Here is a 16,586-nt window from a genome sequence, read left to right as displayed (position 1 = left end):
GAAAAAGTGATCCTATGACTATAAAGTCACCTTGAGAGTTTTGAAAGGCGCTTAGAAATGAAATGTATTATTATTCTTATAAAAAAGTTCCTTCACGGAATTCATGTCAAGGCGGCCACGCCCACTTTTATCCTTAACTCAAATCGTACCAGGAAGTTAGCCCGTTGCGTCGATATCGCGATCGAACTTTGGCGCCGTTTGCGCCCAATGAGCGATTAATTAATGGACATCTTCAAGTTATCCCGTTTAGCGCCCTCGCCGCTCCCCGCCGAGGTAATGAGCTCCAAATTGGGCGTCTTTTTTAAAGCGGGCGATAAAAGCGTGCTAATAAAATGGTTAATTGCAGTATATGCCTTCTTTTCTCTTGTAATCCGCTAAATCTGCGCGTAATTGCTCCATTTGACTACTTTCAAATCCTCCGCGAGGACTCGTCGGAGAAAAGGCCGCTCCCTCCCATGGATTTGTTCAAAAATAATCACATAAAATAAAATGACGCCCGCGAGCCATTTTCTATTTTTCTTCACGCCTTAATCGAACGCCGCCACTTGTTTACCTGCCACTTCCTTTGTCCCTTTGCCAGATTGTCACTCGGAGAGCTTTTTCATTTGCGACCAGTCTGTTTGTCGTGGGGATTTTAGACCGGGGCCCGTTTACCCAAATTTATTCTGCGCGTCTTATTAATTGTTTTATTTCAAGATTATGTCTTTATTTATTCATGTATGTATTCATTTTTCGAGCTGTTTATCTCTATGCCCGTATAATTCCACTTTTAATCACTAGACTACGCATGTTCACCATCTAAATTCACATTGTCGCTTATTACGAATTGGATATTAGATTAAATAAAAATAACGGACGTCAACCATGTTTTTGCTTTGACGCAAAAACTCTTTTAGTATTAGTATTTTCCAGTATTTTCCACTGACCGAGTTTCTCAAACGTGAGCTTCCCTTCGCCGCCGATTGACTTTGACCTGACCAGACCTAAGCATCCCTGTCTTCTTCTTCTTCTTCTTCTTCTTCGGCTATGCCGGTCCAACTTGGGGTTGCGCTTTCAACACAAACCGCTCTCAGTGATTTCGGCGATTCACCGATCGCAGGCCTTTGTCTTTTTAGATTATTAATTTATTGACTGCCAGACCATGTGCAAAAATGTGTTCACTCCAGTGCCAGGGTTTTTGTCATTGTCACTCAAATTCCAGGGTCCACAGAATATTTAGTTTTAGGACTGCACAAACATTCAATTCAGCATTGGAAACCTTAGGCGGTCTTCTTTCATCAGAACAAAAGAGTAAATTCCCAAGTTATATTGATCTGGAGTTATGTGAGCTTGAAATGAGGGCAGATGTACAAAATACAATGCGATACATAGATACAGTATTGATTTACTGTATATAGCACTTTAAAAACAACTGAAGCTGTAACAAAGCGCTAACATGGACAAAAGGCAAATCCTTCCCCCTTGTGTAAGGGAAAAAACATTGCCAAAGGTCTGACCAGCGCTTTATCGGAACCCCGGCAAGAAAAATTCAAACTCAAACAAATTCCACGTCATGCTTTTCAACTCCCGAATACATCCGGGAACGGCGGTGAATGAGTTAAATAGAAAATTAATTCAAGCTAATTTTGGGTTTGCAGACGTCGCAGACGACGTCATCCCTTTTTCGAAATTAGCTCGACGAAGAAATAAGGGCCCTATTTTTTTTCCAGCGGCAGGGCTAAATGTTGCATCCCAGGTCAACAGGCGTGCGAGAGCGAAGCAGCCCACCTGTTTCCCCCTCACGCTGGTCTCCGAGGCTGTCGTTTACAAATGGAGAACAGGTGCTTTCGCTTGTATTCGCCTGCGTGGCTTTGGCGCCTTGCCACGGGGCAAATAAATAGAGCGAGACGACGACTTTGCTTTATCAAGTGACGACGAATCACTCAATAAATGATGACATCGCCATTCCAGGCCGCCATTCATTTGGCTGGATTGTAATATGAGCGTCGATATCCTTGTTATTGTTTTTTAAATCCGCTATTCTTGTTCAATTTTACTTAATTTGATCCGTGACTGTCACCTGCCTCTCACCCCTACCATGCAAGAAAATCTTTCCTGGATCACCATAGCGACAGTAGTTACCTCCGATTTCAAGACTTTCTTTATGGCTTCCCGCTGTTTCCCGCTTGAAGATTTGACATTGTACGCGTGTGGAGCTTTTCCCGCGACGAGCCAGCCGCGGGCGTCCGTGGCAGCTGAGCGCGGCAGGTAGCCCATTTATACTTGCGAGAGTTGTAGGGAAAAGTGTAAATGAACGGGGATGAGGGGTCACAAATCACGTCGGAAATGATTCATGCGTGGCTTTGTCACGTCTATGCCGACGAATGAAAGAGGATTTTTGTGTCGTTACGAAGCGGTAGCTAACGTGCGATTTTGGCGAGGGTACTAGGTGGGGTGTGTGTGGATGTGGGGGGGGGGGGGGGGGGCGTCTTTTTCCCTGACAATTACCTACAGGCAATTCTCTTTCTTGTGAACAAGCGCCCCTTAATTGCCTTGGTGGAGTCTGAAATGAAGTATAGCGAGCGCTTTAAGTCAACGACTCCCAAAGTCATTTGCATGCTAATTAATATATTTGTGCGGAAATTCCCAACGCGTCCAATGTGAGTTTTCGGGTGGGGGGGCGGCGGATGAGCATGAAGCCGTGCATTAACTCATTCACTGCCAGACGATGTGCAAAAATGTGTCCACTCCAGTGCCGGTGTTTTTGTCATTGTCACTCGAATTCAAGGACCCACAGAATATTGAGTTTTAGTACTACATAAACATTCAATGCAGCGTAAGAAACCTTATACTGTCTTCTTTCATCAGACAGTTAATTCCTAAGTTATATGGGTCTGGAGTTATATGAGCTTGAAATGAGGGCAGATGTCCAAAATACAGTGCAATACATATCCAGTATATTGGTTTATATTCACAACAGGTGAAGCTGTGACAAAGCGCTAACCTGGAAAAAAAGTGAAAAAGGAAGGGGAAAAAACATTGACAGAGGTCTGTCCAGCACTTTATCGGCACCCAAGCAAGAAAAAAAACCAAACCCGAACTAATTCGCGAATTCCCGAATGAATTTGTGAATTTATTTTTATATTATTTTATATTTTCATTATGTTTCTCACAATCTTCTTAGAAAATGCATGGTGACTTGTTTTTGTTTGTTTGTTGTTTTGCTATTGTTGTCTCTTCCGCCATTGCATGTGACAGTCTGCATCATCTTTTGCCACTCTCGACTTCCACGTAAACAAAAATCCTGACCGTTTTATCTTTGACACCCACGTGGCCGTACAGTAGCGTGGCGATGAATTTTGAGAAATCCCAAACAGCCGTCGAATTGCGACGAGGCGGCTTCATCTTCTCCCGACAGTCTTTTTCCTCGCTCTTTGTCACTGTACGCCCCACCAAATTTCCTTTTTACTGGCCAGGCTAAAAAAAAGCTTTCACGGGCACCTTTTCATGGCAAATGCCAACCTGCAAGCAAAGATTTGAAACCAAAAAAACTACTCTTGTTGGCATAGCAGCCCCTTGTTTTTTTTTAATCTCCCAAATAAAGCTTCGGTAAAGCTTCGCTACCGGCAGCCATCTTAGCATATCATACCAAGGGCACGGCAGAAACAATTAATCGCACCAATTACAGCGTTGTTTTATTTCACCAAGCCAGGGTACCCCCCCCCCCCTTACTACAGGTCCTAAATGGCTCTGGGCAAAGTGACTGGAATGGTAGCACAAACCAATTATACCCGCAATTAGCTCAAAGCTACACGCTCGCTACGTGCGACGCGCTTGCCAGTTTACGATTGCTTGACAATAGAGAGCTATAGACGGACTTAATGGCGGGGTTGTGTGGGGTGCAAAGATAGGTGTCGGACATTTCGCTTCTCATCCAAGAGGCTTCGTCAGCTAACTAAAATTAGCTGGTAGCGCTGGTCCAATATTTATATCCCTACTGTCCAGAGGTGGCGGTACCAGGCCTCTGCAATGATAGGTCACTGCTCTAAGGTTGAGGTGAGCAGAGGACTATTCCCTGAGGCTGCACTGATAATTTATATTGTCCTGACTGATTTATGGGGTCTACGACTGGCCTGATTGCCCCATTTGTCCTGGTATCACTTCATAAGCATAACTAAGCCTATGTGGTCTAAGAACGAACAAAGATAGATAGATTAAACAAGATGACTATTAGCGAGCAAATGAAAGGATGTTAATCGCGCCATTTTTTTGTGGGTATTTTAAGAGATTGTGCAATTTAAAAAAACAATTTATTCCACCTGCATTTTATCGACATTCGTGTCGCGTTAGCAATCTTCTCACAAATGTAAGCCGCCGACCTTACGACCGCGACCGGGAATTTATGCGCCGCATGATCACCCATTCACATAAAGATGTACTTTTAAATGGGCCCATTTTTTTTAAATGCCTGCGGGGTTGGGTTGTCGGACCAATCTGCCATTACCCCCCCCCCCCCCATTTTATATGGGTTGCCACGGTAACGACGATCCGACCTCAATGTGATTCCGATGCCGTTGTGTGAAAGGTACACTTGCCATCTATCGCGTCCCCGCACTGTTTCTCCGTCTTCTGACCGAGCGCGGGTGGCGTTTAACCTTCGAGTCGTGGAGGTCGCGTGGGAGTCATTGGAGTCGCCGGGCGGGGGGGTTAGAGGGGTTGGTGAATAAGTGTTCAAGTGTTCGGGATGACACGGCGAGGCGTGATGGTAAATGACCGGCATCTTGTGATGACGGATGCTTCCGTCGCCAGGACGCAGATGGCCTCCCTCACGTCTCTATCAAGCCATCTGTCATCCTCCACTTAGTCCCTTTAAAAGTAGTAGCCCCCCCCCCCCCCCCCCGGACCCCCGCAAAGTTGCTCACATGCATTATCTTCGTGGATCAAAGTTTACATCATTGTATTTGTTTCATTCCAAATTTTCGGCATAGATAAATGCACGATTCGACACATGCTGATTTCACTTTGCACCGATTAGCGGAACCATGACAACCGCACCGTAATATTTACCAAACAGTGGCCCGCCGCGTCCTCTGCCGCTTCTCTGACGTAGGACGACGACTCGAGGTGCATTTTCCCTTTCGACGTCCGATTTTGTCCCCCCCCACGATCCTCTTTCAATAATAATAATTTAAAAAAATAATAACAATACATTTCATTTATAAGCACCTTTCAAAACTCTCAAGGTCACTTTGCAGTCACAGCATACGTTTTTCTGTGGGTGAAAAACCCAACCCGGAATAACTCAAATCGGTAGAAAGCCAGCTAGCTAATAGATAGCTTATAGATAGCTAATTGAAAGCGAGCCAGATTGCTAATAGAGAGCGAGCTAGAGAGCTAATAGATAACTATATAGCCACATTGCTAGCTAGATAACTAATTGCTAGCTCGATAGCTTGATAGCTAATAGATAACCAACCAAATAGCTAATAGATAACTACATAGCCAGCTATAATAATAATAATAATACATTTTATTGTAAGCGCCTTTCAAAGCTCTCAAGGACACTTTACAGTCACAGACAAGCATAGATACTATAATAAATAAAATACAATTACAAATAGAATACAATAACTAAAAATAAATAGAAGAAAAATAAATATATATTTGCTATCTAGCTAGATAACTATTAGATAGCTAATATATAGCTAATAGATAGCTAATAGATCTAGATAGCTAATAGATAGCCAGCTTGATAGCTATTAGATAGCTAATTTATTTTTAATTTATTAGATAGCTAGATAGCTAGATAGCTAATAGCTATATAGCCAGCTAGATAGCCAGCTTTTATTCCATATGTAATATTTATTGTGTGTGTTGGTTGCTTGGGGAGGGGGGATGAATAAATACAAAAACAACATAGCTTCCTTAGCAGAGCACATGATAATGTTACGATACTAGCGAGCGCGCACGCTGTACGCTACACTGTTTTCCGATCAATATTTAACGACGACAGCTGCCACAATTTGGCCTCTCAAAGACCTTCCCCGCGTCTTCACCGCCGGCACGGATGCCGAATTCGGCTGGCCACCCGGCGCCAGCGTGTGGTAGCGTAAATATCATTATCTCAAGCCTCGGCTGAGCCGCTAACATTAACACGGCGGTTAATCTTGTTTCCTACGAAATTCTCTCCCCGCCCCCAGAATTCAGATGGCATAGAGACGAAACTGTTTGTTGACGCTCCCACCACAGCCCCCCCAGTGTGCTTGTTAGCGCCGATTGGTAAACGGTGTCTTATGTGAAGTGACACAGCTTTGATAAATTATTTGGCTAATTCCTAGCCTCTGGACCAATTATAGTTCACACACTATGATTGATTAGTGACGAGCCAATCATTTGCGAAAACTCCGACGTTGACCAGCGCCTTCAAGAAAGCCATGGTACGCCCTTCTGGGTTGCCAACTCAACACTTATTTAATGCTTTAGGGCCTGCAAAACGGATTGTGAAGGCATCCAGGTCGATTTCTGACCCTGGTAAAAAAATGGCTGGAATGTGATTGGTTAAATGCTTAAATACGAAAACACACGTCTGGAAGTAGTGCAACAGGTGAAAAGCACTGTAAGGAAGCTAAAAGATAATTTGGAATTATTTCATCAGAATTCATGCAGAAAATATAATTCACATGAGTCTGTGAGTCAGATTCTTTTAGGCCAGCAGAGAAGGCCTTGCCGGCCTTGACGGTCTACCACTGCCAAAATCGCATTGCTCCACCTATGACTGAGACCTGCTTTTCGCAATTCTAAAATCCAGTCGCCACTTAGCCATATTCGCTGGGGGCGTGGCATAAAATTCGCCAAAAAGCGTAAACCAGACTTTCTTCCCGATCGACCAACAGAAATATCCATGTACAAGCGTCAGGGCCATAATCATGGCTCTGAACTTAGCGGTGCAAAGCGTTTAATTTCCTTGATAAGCCTTCTCGGGGGAAGCGGCGCACTTTCATCGGGAAGCAGCCAACAGCAGCTTTACATGAAGGCTCAAGGCATCGCCCCGGGAGATTTACTCACCGGCTTTTTGCTCGTAAGATGTCACTTGTGTCAAAGGAAGCGAGAGATGGCGGCGGATGAAATGCAAACGCAGCTGGATGTTTCTATCGGATAGTGGCAGCGTTTTTTTCATCTCTCAGGTACGCTTCATCGGGTTGATGAAAGCGGATGGCGAGTTAGTGACAGTGGGCGGTCAATGTTAGCTTGACGTAAATGAACAAAAGATGTTTTTTAGATACGTCACATCTCCGTTCGTAAAGCTAATCGCCATCAAACCGATAATAATAATCAATTTCATTTCTAAGCGCCTTTGAAAACTCTTACAGTCACAGGAAAGTAACTCAAACAGATAGAAAGCTAGCTAGCTAGCTTAGAGTCAGCTAATAGCTAACTATCTAGATAGATAGATAGCCAGCTAGATAGCAAATAAAGAGCTAGATATCTAGCTAATAGCTCGATAGATAGCCTGAATAAGACAGCACTTGTTAGCCCTGTGGTTTGGGCTAAGTTCCATCCAAGCTGCTAGCACGGCGATCCGCTGTCGCCGAGCTGTCTGGATGAAATGTAAAAATCAATCCCATCGACGACAAACAAAATACATTTCCCCGATAATGAGTTTCAGATCGTTTTGTAAACATCACCCAAATTTAGTTTGATATCCGCAAACGTCTTTCCGAGCTTTGTTTTTTTTTTTTTTTTTTCAAAAACCTCGCGCAAGTAATCCAATCAGGAGCTCGATGAGAGGCATGTGGTCAAAACACGCGTGCAGATTTCCTCAAAGAAAATATAATTAGACATGAAACGCATCAGCCAACCAGCTCTCGCGCGCACGATAAGCTACCATAGTTGTCATGAGCCAGCGTTAGCATTAGAGTACTGCTCAAAAAGATTGAATAGATCAGGCTAAGCTAACAGGAGTACGCGGCGCATCGCAGGTACCCATACCACAGACAAGGCGATCGATTCCAAACCCGGGGATTCAATGCTAACCGCATTAATCCGCCATTGGGCACGTCCGACGCCGCTAGCGAACGGCCGCTCGGTCATCCGCCGATCAGTTGCCCGACCGCGGGCCTGCCGCGGACGGGAATGAATGACTAAAAATGAAATGAAATGTCATTCTGTTGTTACGCTTGCCCTTTGCAAAGTGCCCGGTCGCATGAGTCAAATCAAAACTCTTCAACGGAAGGCAAAGTACAAACGGGCTGCGTGTGCGCTAACGTGCGCTCACCGTGCTTGGCTTTCATATCCAAGCACAGAATTGTCATGTGCTTCATATGACTTGAAAATTTGCGCCGTGACCAAATCCGATTCTTGTATGAATTAGCATTAGCGCAACTATTAGCACCTTAGCGTCATCGACAACAACAATGCCAAAACTTGTCTATTTTCAAAGTTTGATGCAAAAAATGTGGATTTGAAATGGAATGAAAGGTGCTTGTTTTAATGTGATGGCCACTCGCCATGGCAACCGCGCAGAAAAACACGTTAACCCCCCAATCTCATTAAATCCGAGACAAGCTTGCCATTTCGCTTTTGAGGCTTTCGTAACGCAACCCACGCTAACGTCATAAAGTCGTTTTTCATGGCCATTTTGCCTTTTTAGCTTCACGTGTTTTCATCACGTGTGTTTATTTATTTATTTTTGGTGACTGCAGCCCCCCCCCCCCCCCCTAACCCCCTTTTTTTGCGTCCATGGTCCAGCGCGCACCACCTGTCTGCATTAGCGACTCCTTCTTTTCCCCCTTGTAAAACGCAGCAGTCTGGAATGGACTGAAAGAAGGACAATTTGAACCGCAAGCTGCTGGCAACTTTCTTAATGAATTCATTACAGCCCCCCGTTGTGCCCCCCCCCCCACTCCATTTCCCTGACTGGAATCAAAGGGAGGTTTGCATTGCTTAACCCCCCCCCACCACCACCACCGTCTCTTTCGCTCACTACTCATTCACATCGAATTGAGCCTCTTTTCACACGTGCCCGCTTATGCTAAAAAGCAGCTAAGGGTGCAAAGTGAATGGACGAAGGTGACTTCACCTTGAGACACCACCTGGCTCGATGACATGCTCACTATTAACTCATTCAACTGTTAGAGAAATGTGCAAAAATGTGTCCACTACAGTGCCAGGGTTTTTGTCATCATCACTTGTCGTTTGTCATTGTCACTTTAATTGCAGGACCCACAGAATATTGAGTTTTAGGACGATATAAACATTCAATGCAGCATTAGAAACCTTAGTCTTTATAGTTTCATCAGAAAAAAATGATATGTATCTGGAGTTATCTGAGCTTGAAATGAGGGCAGATGCCCAGATTACAGTGCAATACTTACATATTGTTTTATATAGCGCTTTAACAAAAGTTGAAGCGGGGCGCGTTAAAAAAACGTGCCCTGGTTCAAAAAAGGTTGAAAAACACCGAGCTAGACGGCTAATAACTAGCTAGCTAATGGATAGCAAATAAATAGCAAATAGATAGCCAGATAGCCAACAGCTAGCCAGCTAACAGTGACATGCACGGTCCGCCACTGCTAAAGCTGTCATTCCATTTAATAATAATAATAATAATAATAATAATAATAATAATAATAATAATAATAATACATTTCATTTATAAGCACCTTTCAAAACTCTCTAGGACACTTTACAGTCACAGGATATTTTTCTGCGGGTGAGCAGCGGCAGCCACACGCGCCAGCGTTCACACACAAAAAATTAAATAAATAATATGACAACACAAAGACACGGTCATTCATTCTTCAGCACTTGCTGTACCCTCTTTGTGACATGAAGCAGTTCTAGATGACAGAGGAGAGGATCAAAGCGTCTTCTTCAGCAGTGGATCAGGGCCGTCGTGGTGCAATGTGCACGTCGACTACAAGCTAAATGTTTAAAGAAAACACACTGCTGTAGCATCCATTGACGAAAAGAGATTGTCCCACATCTCCTGTCCCGCATAAATCCGCTTCAATTCCAAGCCGCGGTTTTCAATTCCCGAACAGTGAATGACTACAAAAAATAAAAAACTAAATGCCAAAATGTCAAATGTTTGCCATTGGCTCCATTTGGGATGCAGCTTTGTGGTCCTGAAAGACTGCCCGGTAAGGCCAATTGGTCTGGATGCCCCCCCACGATTGGCATTGCTCTTCTGATTTCATGACAGCTTTGGCAGCGGCCTAAAAATACGACACATGTTAGAACAAAGCCAACAACTTGACGCCAACATGTTTGTGCTTGTGTGTGTGTGTGTTTGTTCTTTATCGACATTGACATCGGTTGGGCTTCAACTCTGTATTTTCGTCACGACGGAAGATGTTGCAAAAATATGACATCAGCCCCGCGCTGCAGCGATTTGGGCGATGTCAACGTTGATGTTATCTTAGCAAGCGTGCAAAATTCCATTTTAGTGTCGAATCCCTTCCAGCGGATCCTTCCCGGTCGTAAACGGCGGAATAGATGCTCTCATTTGTTACTTTGGTTAATTTTATGCTATGGCGTTTGCTTAATTTAATGTAATTCCTGCTGCTTTCTTGCTCAGCCCTTCCCTTAGGGGGACACACTTTGAGAGATTTATTTGTTATTGATTTGAATTAAGTGGCTTCAGAAGACGGCTAAATGGGTTTTGATGCCCAGAAAAAACGCCCAAAAAAAAAAAAAAAAGAGGAGCAGATGCTTTTGAAACGGAGAGCTTTGATGACACCCGCAAAGCCGCTGTTGGAGATGGATTACGCTGGGAGATCATCAGCTTTTCCCACGATACGCACCACTGGACTTGCTTGCGCTAATGGCGGGCCTTTTTTGTGTTTGGAACACGGGATTAGTTGCGCCGATGTCGCCTTTGCGTCTTTGTGTCCAGTGGCCTTCCAGGAATGGAGACCGTGTCACATCTCGAAATGCAGCAGGTACTTTTTGCTGCTTCGGTTCAAAGCGCCAAGGGGGGGTGCGCACATTCTGAATTCATGCTGCATGAAACATTTAGCAGAGCAACTGCTCTTTGCCATATCCATCCTTAATCTGTGAGCGCGTGAGTAAAACCGACTCTCCTCCTCCAGCGACATATTTTTAACTGCCATTCTCAAATTTGTTCGGGTTTTCTTTTTTTCATGCTTGGGTGCCGATAAAGCGCTGTCAATGTTTGTTCTTTTCCAAAAGGGGGCAGTATTTCCATTTTTTTCCATGTTAGCGCTTTGTTACAGCTTCAACGCTACAATATATAAACCAATATGCATGTATTGCATTGTATTTTGTACATATGCCCCCATTTCATTCTCAAATAACCCCAGACCCATATAACTTAAGAATTAACTGTTTTTATCTGATGAAAGACGATAGTCTAAGGTTTCTAACGCTGTATTGAATGTTTTTGTAGTCCCAAAACTCAATATTCTGTGGGTCCTAGAATTCAAGTGACAATGACAAAAGCCCTGGCACTGGAATGGACACATTTTTGCACACGACTCGCAGTGAATGAGTTAACAGTGGCAGAACATTGTTTATAATTCAACGACAGATAATTTTCAAACCCTTTTCGAGTTGATTGCGTCAAAGAAAAATGGATACATTTTTGGAATATAAGGAATTGGCCTGTTTGTTATGTATCGGGCGCACCACATTATTAGACGCGTTGAACAGAAGTGACAACAGTGGCTGCAGTTGCGTTATGCTTTCACTAGATGGAGCCAGGTTAAAGTTTCCTTGAGAGTTTTGAAAGGCGCTTAGAAATTAAATGTGTTATTATTATGATTATTTTTATTATTAGTAGTCGTAGTCGTAGTATTATTAAAAAGAATACGATACAATAGAGCTTTACTTATATAGCGCTATGAACGGAAAGGATAATAGCATATTCAACATTTTACTTGTATGGATGTGTCCAAAAAGCTCGTGAGGAACAAGGCGCGGCATTTATTGACTTAAAGTCTCCTTTACCGTCTTTGTCTACTACCGTGCGGCATCAGATTGGCCGAATGCAGACCGAACAAACAATAAAGCGTGTGTGCGTGCTTGCGTGCATGCGTGTATGTGTGCATGTGGCGCCGTATTGAGTGGATTAACACAGAGAGGGTCAAAGCTTGCCTGCCCGTATCTTGTTTATCGGCATCTGAAAGGCATATTTGGATGCGCGGGCTTGTGTTTGCGCTACACGCGTGCCGCGGCGGGTTCAGGCGTTCGTGCAAAAGCTCTGGAAAAACCAGCAACATTTTAAGCAGCTTTCAGTTTGCGGTTAGCACATCGTGACAATTAAAAATAAATAAATAAATTCATTAAATAATAGATAAATAAGTAAGTAACTAAATAGGTACATAAATAAATACATAAATAAATAAATAAATAAATAAATAAATAAATAAATAAATAAATAAGCAAATAGACAAGTAAGCAAGTAAATAAGTAAGCAAGTAAATAAGTAAGTCAGTAAATAAATAAGTCAATACATAAGTAAGTCAATAAATAAGTAACTAAATAAGTAAATAAATAATTAAATAAATACATAAATAAATACAGACATACATACATACATCGATACATGCAAATATATAAATATGTAAATAAGTAAACAAATAAATAAGCAAATAAACAAATAAGCAAATAAATAAATCGACGAATGAATAAATACATACATATATAAATAAGTAAATAAATAAAAATATATATACAAATAAATAAAAAAATTGTAAATAAGAAAATAAAAAATAAACATAAATACACACATATATATATACAATATATAAGTATAAGTAAATAAATACATATACAAATAAATACAGTAAATATACAAATAAATAAATAGGTAAATAAATAAATGGATAATAGATGGATAAATAAATAAATACATACATAAATAAATTTTAAACCAAAGCACGCAATGAGTTGTTACACTGAAGCTCCGCCCACGGCAATTTAAAAAAAAATCTAATCTTAATGTTTAGCCTGTCTCAATATTCCGTCCCAGGCGTCATAAATTGGACTATTCCGTACTAATGACGGGAGGTTGGAATGTACCTGACGCCGGCTACGCGGCGCTCATTAAGGGAAGCATAAACGAACGTCGGAATTCACAGGCTGTTAAATTAGCCGTTCGCGGCAACGCCAATGCATACCTTCATGCATTTTACATGTTCGCCCATCAAGCCTCGTAAAGTCGCCGCCGATGGAAATGAGCAATCAGTCAGCCATCGCAACGCGTCATTTACGAGCCCGGCGGCGCTATTAAAACGACCGGTTTGTTTTCAGTCTACTTAAAAAATATCGATATGTTGTCTTTTCATTTGTGAGACTTTAAAATGTAGAATGTATTGATTTTGATATCCTCTTTGCATTACTAAGCGGATTGAGCGCTAGCTTGGACGCCACGTGTTCCAACCGTGTCATTGGCCATTCCATGCTAACTTAACGCTTTGTCGAACACTTTCCTGCGACTCTGACTGCATTAATAATAATAATAATAATAATAATAATAATAATAATAATACATTTTATTTGTGCGTCTTTAAAAAATCTGAAGGATATAATAATAATAATAATCATCATCATCATCATCATCATTATCATCATCATCATCATAATATATAATTAATAGTAATTAATAATAATACATTTTCACCTTAGCACATTGTCAACATGGCCGAGAAGTTATTGTAGAGTTTCATGACGTAAAAGTAACGGGAATAATTCAAGCTCATAGAACAAAATGTACAATATAAAATATATAATTAAATAATAATAATAATAATAATAATAATAATAATAATAATAATTTTTATTTCTAAGCACCTTTCAAAACTCTCAAGGATATAATAATAATCATCATCATCATCATAATCATAATCATAAAACATTTTCACCTTAGCTTACAATCAATATGGCCAAGAAGTTATTATTTATCATACTTCCCACCCACAGTCAAAGTTTCATGATGTAAAAGTAACGTGAAGAATTCAGATTCACACGAAAAAAATTAAATAATACAGAAAAAGTCTCGTTATATCGATATCGGTTATATCGATAGTACCGCTTATTACGATACTATTTCTATGAACGCAAGGAGAAAATTACATGCGCGCAGGATCGGATATATCGATAGTCCCGGTTATATCGATATTTTTTCGGGCTCCCGAGAATATCGATATAACGACACTTTACTGTAATAATAATAATAATAATAATAATAATAATAATAATAATAATCGGATCAATGCGTTTGAGTATCAGTTCCCCTCGGGAACCAATCCGCCAGTCCTCCCGATTCAGCCCTCGACGCCGGGGTCTCCATGGGGACGGTTTCCTAGCTACGCGCTCACTGGTCCCATCACCCCCGCCAGATCAAACGTAAAAAGACGCTGTCAATCACGCGCACGCCCCTCCAATCTGGACTTTTTTGCCACGTTCCTCTGGAACTTCACACGTCTCGCACATCAAAGCCCCCCCGGCGAGCACAGCTGTGGGGGGGGGGGGGGGGGCATAGATCCAAACAGTACACCTGAGCAGCAGGCAAATTACACTTACAATCATGACGGCGGTTTTTGCAACAAATTCCGCCTCCATTACGTCGTTTGCGATCGTCCTTTGGACGAGGATGACAAGCTGAGAAAATATTCAAATTTCACTCTGCTTTAGTTTCGCTACATTGTGGTGTCAAGAGGCCCGGCCGCAGAAATGCCAGCTATCACCGCGTAAGGGTCGCTTTGAAGGCGGGCTCATCGTCGCTAGCGTAGCCGACACCAAATTGGTCTTGCCAGGTACAAGCCGGAGTGTAAAATGGATTTTCCCGGTGACAACATGAGGCGAATAAGCAAACTGGCCGCTCAAATTTGACTGGCGGGATGAATCTGACAGCTTATCTCTATGAAGTATTTTCAAACTCCATTTCTATCCATTAGCTAGCTATTAGCTGGATAGCTGGTTGTAAGCTGTCTGGCTGGATAGCTCTTGGCTATCTGGCTATCTATATTCACTATTTATTTGCTATCCATTAGCTAGCTAGCTAGCTATTAGCTGTCTAGCTGACTGTAAGCTGTCTGGCTGGCTAGCTGTTGGCCATCTGGCTATCTATATTTGCTATTTATTTGCTATGCATTAGCTAACTAGCTAGCTATTAGCTGTCTAGCTGACTGTAAGCTATCTGGCTGGCTAGCTGTTTGCTATCTGGCTATATTCGCTATTCACTTGCTATCCATTACCTAGCTATTAGCTGTCTAGCTGATTGTAAGCTGTCTGGCTGGCTAGTTGTTGGCTATCTATTAGCTATTTATTCGCTATCAAATTCAATCAACTGCCCCCTTTCAAGCTCAGATAACTGCACACCCATTTAACTTAGGAATTAACTCTTTTTTTCTGTTGAAAGAAGAGTGTTTAAGGTTTTAACGCTGTATTGAATATTTATGTCATCCGAAAACTCAATATTCTGTGGATTTGGGTGAAAATGACAAAAACCCTGGCACTAGAGTAGATGCATTTTTTGCACATAAAACAATCTTGGGGTGGGTTTTAGACTGTACAGTATACAGACTGTTTTTTTCCCACCGAAATAAATTATCTAAATAAAACAGAACCCCCCCCCCTGCTCCCTCCCCGCCCCTATTTCATGCTCTTTTGTTGCTCCGCCATGCATCAAAAGCTTAATGGCTCCTTGCTATTTGGCACGGCGTCGACGCAAGCGCAATTCTTCTGGCTTCAAATGTCACTTTATTTTTTATTTTTTTTATTTTTCCCCCCCGTGGTTGGAGAGCCCGATGGCGCTCTCTGTCTGGGGACGATGACAGAGGCCAACTGGCTCCTTCCCCGCCGCCCTCCATGTGGACTGACGGTAGAAATATGGTCTTGGGGGCTGCCAGAGGAGAAAGGGGGGCTTGTGGGAGAGATATCGACCAGGCAAAGGTTGGCCAGTATTTAAAACATTTCAGGCGTTGGAAAAGCTATACAGTATAAAACGTGGGCTGATTTGGAATTTATAATCACCGCAAGGTAGTCCCAAAGCAATTGTTTATTTTTAGGATGAGAAAAAATATATATAAATAGAAACAAAAGGAAAAAAGTGCCCCAAGGCAATTCAAATGACGAGCGCGCATGTGTTAGCATGTCATGGCGCCCCTGTTGTAGCGTACGAACGCAACATCGTCCCGCTCCCGACGTCGGGTTCACTCGGGTGCTTGAACAGGTCCCAAAAGCGCGGTTGCAGTTTTGCCGCCGATGAAAAATTCAAAGGGGTCCCCGGTGAAATCCCCATCCAGCTTGATCCCATTAATATTTATCCGCACGTCGCTATTTGGTTTGAAAGTAGAGGAAAATTATGTTTATTTGCTTTATATGTTTTTTTTTTTCTAAAAAGAAAAGGTCACATCCCGAAACAAAAGTTTTTTTGTGTGCGTGCTTGTCCAAATCTGAATAAACATCTCGGCAGCGATGCATGACTTTGCATCTATAACATCTCCTATATTGAAATAGTTTTGTGATTTGAAAGTTGATGTCAGTTGAAAACTGGGTCAAAACAAGGGGCGCATTCAGAACATGTTTTATACCCCAAAAAAATGAAATAAATACATAAAATAAACTAGGACACCGACAGC

The sequence above is a fragment of the Hippocampus bargibanti genome, linkage group LG22 (genome assembly GCF_051943395.1).
Source record: "Hippocampus bargibanti isolate YZ-2025 linkage group LG22, ASM5194339v1, whole genome shotgun sequence".
NCBI lineage: Eukaryota > Metazoa > Chordata > Actinopteri > Syngnathiformes > Syngnathidae > Hippocampus > Hippocampus bargibanti.
This window is presented reverse-complemented; position numbering follows the sequence as displayed.